Source organism: Mytilus trossulus, chromosome 2, assembly GCF_036588685.1.
Source record: "Mytilus trossulus isolate FHL-02 chromosome 2, PNRI_Mtr1.1.1.hap1, whole genome shotgun sequence".
Classification (NCBI taxonomy): Eukaryota; Metazoa; Mollusca; class Bivalvia; order Mytilida; family Mytilidae; genus Mytilus; species Mytilus trossulus.
The window spans coordinates 12,868,944-12,878,080 of NC_086374.1; the positions used below are offsets into that span (position 1 = coordinate 12,868,944).

Consider the following 9,137-nt stretch of genomic DNA (forward strand, 5'->3'; position numbering starts at 1 on the left):
ATTGTGACTCTGATTCCGCGCCATAACAACGAGTCGACTGACAAGTCCGACGATGAGACCTTAAAGTTATTTGTAGAAATTGTCTTATTGATCAATTTGGCATTTTAAAATTTCTCTTTTATCTATGATAATTTTCAATATAATAAGCAAAAATAAAAAAAAAAAGCAAAAATTTGAATAAAACAATTTAGAAGTCGACTGCAAGTTTTGACATAAATACATAATTGCACAATTGATATAAAGTTCAACATTCTGAACATTTAGATTTTTTCTATTTATACATGTAACAGTTTTCAAAATAAGGGACAAATAAAATTGAGAATGATAATGGAAATGGAGAATATGTCAAAGAGACAACAACCAGACACATAGCAGATTACAGCCGAAGGCCACCAATTTGTCTTCAACGCAGCGAAAAAAATCCCGCACCCGGAGATGGTCCTCAGCAACTTACATTTGACCGCTGTGTTCTATTTCCAGCCATGTCGGCCATTTTGGTTGACAGTCAGTTTTACCAGACATATTTTGAAAACTAGATTCATCTGTTAGTAGTTTCTCTGTCTCTGGATTAAAAATTGATTTCTTATATATACAAGTCTGTATTGAAAACTACGTTCAAACCTATGATTGCGTTGGATAAAAACCGCAATTTTTATACGTTTGCCTGTCGAACAAATTTCCTTGTAGAAGGGTCTAAATGCAGCACAAAACAACACACACATATATATATATATATATATATGATTTTATCAAAGAAAGTAAGTATCCTACATCCCGTAAAGAATATGTTAAATTTACAAATTCAATAAAATAAAAAATATTGAAGAAAAAACCCGTTGTTTTCAAGTTACACCTTTGTCCCAATTTTCCCTAAAAATCGGCCAATTCGGACTTAGACCGCAAATAAATTCGTTATCTACGTTCATATATGAAACTAGAGGCTCTAAAAGAGCTTGTGTGTCTCACCTTTTTAATAAAGGACACAGATGGATTCATGACAAAACTGTTTTTTTGGTGCATGATGGTGATGTGTTTGTAAATCTTACATTAATGAACGTACTTGCTGCTTACAATTATCTCTATCTAAAATTAACTTGTGCCAGTAGTTCGGTGGAAAATGTTTTGTAAAAAATTACGAAAATTGTTAAAAATTGACTATAAAGGGTAATAACTCATTAAGGGATCAATTGACCATTTTTATCATATTGACTTATTTGTAGGTCTTACTTTGTACATTATTGCTGTTTACAGTTTATCTCTATCTAAAATAATATTCAAGATGATATCCAAAAGCTACAAAATTTTCTTAATATTACTAATTCAGGGACAGCAACCCATCAACAGGTTGCCTGACTGGTATGAAAATTTCAGAGTAGATAGATTATGAACTAATGAACAATTGTTATCCCTCATCAGATTTGCTCTCAAATGCTTTGTTTTTAGAGATATAGTCCAAAATCTACATTTTACCCCCTATGTTCTATTTTTATCCATGGCGGCCATCTTGGTTGGTTAGTCGGTTCATCGAACACATTTTTTAAACAATGATGATCGTGGCCAAGTTTGGTTAAATTTAGCCCGGTATTTTCAAAGGAGAAGACTGTTGTAAAAGTTAACGACGACGGACGTCAAGTGATGAGAAAAGCTCACTTGGCCCTACAGGCCAGGTGAGCTAAAAATGTTTTTTTTAACACCCTGGCTGGAGTACCCCACTTACATCTGAGGTAAAGGTAAGGACGATAATTGTCGTCATCAACATATAAGATAAGGTCTAGGAAGGTTGTGATGTCCTGAAAGATGAACTGATCAACTGATAGCCGTAAAATTTGAATGAAAGTGTTGAAGATACAATCGCATTGCCACTGAATACATAATTAAATTGAAAATGTACATCACTTTAATTAGAAACTTGGAAAGAAATGAAACATATTTTGAATTTATTTTCTAACTAAAAAAAGGTGCCGATTATATATTTAAAAAAAATTAATTAAACAATCGAGTAATAATGGTTTACTAAAATACTGATTGTATGGATTGTATAAAAACGTAAAAATTGATAATAAAAATAGAAACTTGATGATTTATTTAGTAACTTGTATTGAAGACACCCAGCTATACTAGATTTAAACAAAGAGAGACTACTCCATAATCCTCATAGAAGTACTCAATTTCTGTCTAACAACAATATACACCTTATGACAAAATAAATGTAGTGTAACCTTTTACGTCGGAAAACCCTACCAAACAATTCAAGATTATGGCATAAATATATCCATTGGTCATTAACCATTAAAAAAAAAATCGCCGAAGAAAGTTAAGTTTGATAAAATAAAATTGTTTCATATGTGCTCATAACTTATAGCCAGCTAGGGATTTTGTTTTACTGTCATTAATTTAATTTAGTACTTTATACCAAAGACCTATGCTGTCTTTTATCTAACATACTAAATTGCTATATTCATGTTTAATATTCAAGATTTAAAATATAAGGGATTTGCGTTTTCTGCCTTAGGGCAAATTGATATGTGTAAATTGGGGAGGTATGCAGATTCCAAAATCTTGGGAGATGCGAAATTAAGCATTGACTACTTGCAAAATACATGCAATTGCACTCAGGAATAGATTAAACGCTGCATTTAAGACCCATTGGTGGCCATCGACTGTTGTCTGCTCTATCGTCGGGTTGTTGTGTCTCTTTTTAACACATTCCCAATTTCTCATTCTCAGTTTTAGCTGTGTTTGGCAAAACTTTTGGTGTTATAAAAATGCTCTCCAACTTCGTACTTTATTTGGCCTATTTTTAACATGTTTGATTCGAGCGTCACTGGTAAGTCTTTTGTCCTGATATGTTTGGTATCTATGATGAGTTTATTTGCAATATTTTACTCCTTAAAACTTATCAAGGAGACGAGTACACTTTTCAAGCACCAACTTTGAAACGTATAAATGTATGTCTATTTTGTGTGTGAAAAAGTTATGGTTTGGTGGTTTTTGTTATCTGTTGTACTGCCCAATATGTTTTTGGTAATTACGAGTATTACATGTGTAAGTACATGTATAAAGATTTGCATTTTCTGCTTTATGACGAATTTACATTATGGAAGGTAAGAAGACTGTATATATTTGGAGTCATTACAACCACTAAATTCTCTTAAAATATAAAAAGCACTTGGTATAAAAGCCAATTATAAAGAAAACTTTCCAATAGACAAGAAAAGCCAACTCCGCCCTTTTTATATATAGGTACAAAAGATGTATGTTCATTGATAAATATATAATGACAAAAAAATTAATAACGAGATGAGTTGAAGAACTGAGAAATTATTATATTGTCAAAATCTAGAAGTATGAGCATCAACAACAGTGGGCATTTATTTATATGTATTTTCAGATAACAAGATCACGACATAGATGTACAGAAATAAACAATGATCTTCATAGAACACCCAAAATATAAGAGTTCAACCTTGTACATTTAAAACAAATAAGTAACCGTTCATACTGTAAAATACATGTTTATCTACTAAAACGGATTTTCTACTTGATTGTCAAGCACTGAAACACAAATATTGACACATGAAAACCTGTCAAATAGAAAGTAAGAATGCCACTTATGCATCAAAATTGAAAAAGCTATGAAATGCTTATTTTGACCATATAATGCCAAAAGGAGTAGGTCCGGTAAGGACCGATTTTGGCCTCAAATTTCAGGTTCATCTGACAATAGATTTTTACCACTTTTCAAACACTTTAGTGTTTATTTCATTTGAATCAATTGGTTTATGTGGAAGATATGAACTGATTAAGTCATTAAAAACGATCAAGCTCAAATATGAAAAATCAACCAAATATGCCGAAAAATGTCACTTTTCGGATGTTTTTTTTTATCAAAAATGAAAGTGGCTGCATCCGTGTTCATCCTCAACCTTTATATATGTTATGTTTTATCATGAAATACAACTTCCATTTCAATATGAAGGATGAACACGAATGCGGCCACTTTCGTTTTACACGAAAACCGTCTAAAATTTAACTAAAATGCTAGAATTGTGAAGAATTCAGTAATTTAGCATGACTTTAAGGTGCCAGCACCCAATAAATGTTCATTGTATAGTCAAAAATAGCCCATATTTATGTAACAAAAGCACTCTACTGTTCAATAAATAACTTAAAGTTTACATTTTATCAATTTTGTAAAACGGCTATATTTTGAGGCCAAAAAGGGCTCTTACTGGACCTACTCCTTTGTCATTTTTTGAAGAAATTCTATCAAATATAAATATAAATCCTTTAGTTTCATACTAATTGACAAATTGACAACAGTAAATCATTCAGGGAAGTTGCCAAAGTACAGATTCTAAATTTACAAAAATACACAGTTATTTTCTAGTGCGTTCCTTTTAGACAATACATGAAAATATAAAAAATCCCAACAGTGCCTTCTCAATAATATTATTACAGTTTGTTGTCCTACTTTTGGGACAAAATATATCAAAATGATAGAAAATTTCATTGGCTTTAACTCAAAATATGGACAATTTTATGTTAACGGGGTCTTGAAATCTTTGGACAGCTGGACCAACTTTACTTTGATTTAAGATTCGAGATTTTCTGCAGCTTTTTAAAAGTACATGCGCCTGTCCCAAGCCCGAAGTCTGTAATTCAGTGATTGTTCGTGTTATTTAAAAATGATATGAAAAAATCAGCTCTGATACAAATAAATCAGTATATGCAATACTGATGAACTTGCTCTGTTTATATTACTTCTCGGATCGGTCAAACACGGGACAAGCCGTATTAGTACATGATGACATACCCGTTATTGTCCGATTTGAAACTCTACAATATATAAATGAACTAAGACTAAAATTTATACAAGACTAACAAAGCCCAGAGGCTCCTGACTTGGGACAGGTGAAAAATGCGGGGGAGGGGGGGGGGGGGGGGTAAAAATGAGTTGTTGGATCTCAACCCTCCTCCTATACCTTTGGCCAATATAGAAAACCAAACACACAGCAATACACAAAGTTAAACTGAACTTTAAAGCTGTAAATAAATAATTCTGTCAAAGCACAATTATTTTTGAGTAATTATGGAATAACAAGGTTAATATAGGATTGAAAAACATGTCAGTCTTAGATTCTCTATAGTTATAGACGTAAAAATTTGTGAGCGAAAAGTCGGTAGATTTTTATTTTGTCTTTGCAAAAAAATCATCACCGTTTTTGTCATTGGACAACAGATTCATTATTTTTTCCTTGGAATGACTGATTAGCCAAACTTAATGCCTCGTCTCTGCTATAACCATAGGCCCAGTACATACACTCCAATTCATTCATTGTTTCTATGCCGTCATCAAACTCAGGACTGAGGAGAAGATTTCTACATGATTCTTCTGTAACATCCTGTCGAAATATAATACTATCATAATCAATTTGCCAACAAGTATTACAATGAATTTCTATGTTATGTAACTACTTGTTTAAATCTTGTATGAAGAAAAACGAGATATGAGAAACATAAGCTATCTGGATAGAGACACACGGCACAGATAATCGAAAGACATCTATATATAAGAGGTCGACATATAATAATATAGTATTCAAACACAGACAGTTGTGTCTTTTTAAAGAATGATATAATTGATAACAAACAAAAAAAACACACAAATAAATGAAATTATATATAAATATCAAAGTATGCTCGCAGTTACTGAAACTTCAAGTACATATCCTGTACAATATATAATGTATAAGAAATCATCCCGTCAAAATTCGTGTATGATCCAATACATAGATCAAACGTTTGAAAAGTATAGCAGACATCAAACAACAACACTCAACACTCCTAAAAAAACCAAGACGAACAACCACAAAAAGAACACTACGAACCACGATTTAGCGCAGCCCTACAGTAAATGTAATTGTGATATCCTGAAAATCTATAAAGAAATGGAATAGATGCATTCTACCATTCAACAAACTTTGAATTATCTAGTGAAAGTACATCACTTACATGGCGTAATTTGTAGTTTAAGTATCCGGTTCAATATTAAAACTGGTGTAGTTTAAAACAATCCTTGAATAGTTGAAATCAGTTCTAAAAAGAGGCTAGAACAAATGTAGTTGAAAAACACGTTCACCTAAGTTAACATTACAAATTAAGATTTCAATTTAAAAACGCCTTGTTTAATATATGATTTGTAAAGCCATTTTATGTGGTTGCCAGTAAAATAACTATCTACCTTCAACCAAAGGACAAGGTTGTTATCTGTTCTATCTCTCTCGGGGAAAAATATATAAGATGTATTCGGCTATTTCTATTTAAGTCCGTTTTTGTCATATAGTTTCTCGTGTATTCTTGTATTGATAGATTTTTAGCTTCCAATATGAATTTTGAGCGTTCCTTTTGAAGTTAAATCATTCGAACAAACACGCCATGACAAACAACACAAAGCGTTTTATTCTTCCTATGTTTATACGATACATTTGTTTCTAAGTTTGCTATTTGAAACATGATAGTTGAATTAATTGCTCATCGGTTTTGTCAATCTGTATGATGACTAACTACACTATCACGTTAAAGAAAATGAAATACGTTTATAAATAATGACCTTGAATATATTTTTGTTATATTTATTCTCCTTCTGATTTATAATATAATGTATAGCATTTCTGTATGTAATTATGCAATCTAAAAATAATTGCATCCAGACACACGGCAAATTGTCTGACTAGTGGGAGCCTAATGAACCTAATTTAAAGTTGCTTTAAAACTGCTGTACAAGCCATTAACAGGGGAATTTTTGGGTGGAAAGTATTACTACCCTGTTACCTAAAATAACTAATAGACGCACTTTTGCTGATTTTCATGTGCAAGTTAAACTTGACTCACCTGGGCATTATCTGCCTGTAAAATGTTACTCCAGAACAACATGTAACATATAAGGAAGAGAAACTGCATTGTACCTGTAATCATCGTATCAATATTGTAATTAGATCTCTGAATATAGTTTACATTAGCACTAACATCGAGTTTGTCATCAGCAAATTAAAAGATAACTAAATTATATCATCTTTTGAGGCGGGATGTATAGAGACGCAGACACGTTAACTTTTATCTCTATATCACTATCCTACTACCTGTCGATACATTTTTTTGGCATTGCACAAGTCATGCCTTCTTTGACTGTTCATGACGTTAAAATACTAAATCCCTGGGATGTGTTTTAGTTGATTTTAGTCTCTGATGCAAGAAATTTTATTATTAATTGTTTTTGGCTTTTAACTAGCTGTCAGTAATTGCGAGTACTCTCAAATCGTATTTTCTTGTTAATTTGACATGCTGATACTGTTTATGATGCTTTTTTGTTATTTTATATTAATATTGGTTTTTTTGGAATATCTTCTAATTTTCACTTGCTACATTTTAATTTTCACTTGCTACATTTGTATAAACTACAAGATTTACCTGTATTTTTAAAACCGGTTTTATTTCAAAAAGTGATAATTTTCGAAGGGTTAAATATTTCGCAGTGGTGTCTTGCCATGGCTTTGTTTGGATTTGTATGTTTGGTCTTGAATGTTTGTCCCTAATATTATATTAACTGTGCATTTGCATTCAGATATCTCAGATCAAACTTATTCGTTCATAGTGTATTAATTTACGTTTTTTGATTGAGTTAAGCCTGCCAATTAATATTTTATCGTGTGTTTTTCTATGTTGTGATGTTATGCTATTGTTTCAGAAATAGGAAGAAGTTTGGTACCATTCAAACGTTTAATCCCGCTGCAAATGTTTGCACCTGTTCTTAGTCAGGAATCTGATGTACAGTAGTTGTCGTTTGATTATGTAATTTATACGTGTTTCTCATTTCTCGTTTTTTTTATATAGATTAGACCATTGGTTTTCCCGTTTGAATGGTTTTTCACTAGTAATTTCGGGGCCCTTTATAGCTTATTGTTTGGTGTGAGCCAAGACTCCGTGTTGAAGGCCCTACATTGACCTATAATGGTTTACTTTTTTAAATTGTTATTTGAATAGAGAGTTGTCTAATTGGCACTCATACCACATCTTCTTATATCTATGAATACAATAACATAATATGTATACGGAGTAACTCAATTAGACAGCCAGATAACAATACAAACATATTTAATCAAAAAACCAAAGAGATCAACACACATCCTTAAAAGATTTCTTTCTCAAAATGTCAAGCACTGACACTAGAGAGTACTTAAGATAAACTATTAACCCTTACATATATGTATAATGATTCAGTATAATGCAGTGTACAAGTTATTAATATCTCTACTTTACAAAAGTTTATATATTCTAATAAGCAGTCATTTACACCAGACTATAATATAGCACTACAATCAGACTATAATAATATAGCAATCATCGAAATTTTAAAAGTAAATGCTTCTAGTTAGATCATACTCGTCTGCATGTCGAATGGTTAAAGACAACAATATATATGCACCCAATAGCTCCCAGGGAGGATACTACAAAATACTACAAGATCAAAATTCAACAACGATATAAGTGTCTTACTGCTGACAATCGTTGGTATTTGTAACAATTCAGCATACATAATATTTTAGAGAAAGTTATATTATTACATATGGTAGTTAAAACACCCAGCTTATGATTGCGAGAATAACAAACTCAGATACTTACTTTTAATAAACTATATCACGCCTCATAAATCCCAATAATGTAAAATATTAAATGTGTACATTGGACGTTGTGTAGGCGTGTTTGAAATGTCATCGAGATATTATAAGCCGATGCACTTTAACATTTTCATAATCAATAAATTGTAGAAATGTAATGTGCAAGCAACTATAATGGTTCTAATATATGGCTATCCAAGTATTTGCTGTTAATTCATATACGAATGAGTTTATTAAGATCTTTCCAAGCAAGGTTTTGTTGAGGAAGTAATGTTAACTGTATGTGTTCCCATCATTGTCCTTGCATGCTAGGTTTTGTTGAGGAAGTAAGGTTAACTGTAGTTGTTCCCATCATTTCTAACATGCTAGGCTTTGTTGAGGAAGTAAGGTTAACTGTAGTTGTTCCCATCATTTCTAACATGCTAGGTTTTGTTGAGGAAGTAAGGTTAACTGTAGTTG

The 9,137-nt window shown here is 31.8% G+C and overlaps 1 long non-coding RNA gene across 1 annotated transcript; it reads right to left on the reverse strand.

Annotated features, from left to right (window-relative positions):
• Positions 1 to 731: 731 nt before the first annotated feature.
• LOC134706524 (uncharacterized) lies at positions 732 to 8,809 on the reverse strand. The gene is made up of 3 exons (XR_010105629.1): positions 8,683 to 8,809; positions 6,895 to 6,968; positions 732 to 5,405 (listed from the first exon to the last, which is right to left on the reverse strand). It is a non-coding gene; the product is annotated as an uncharacterized LOC134706524 (long non-coding RNA).
• Between the last annotated feature and the right edge of the window lie 328 nt (positions 8,810 to 9,137).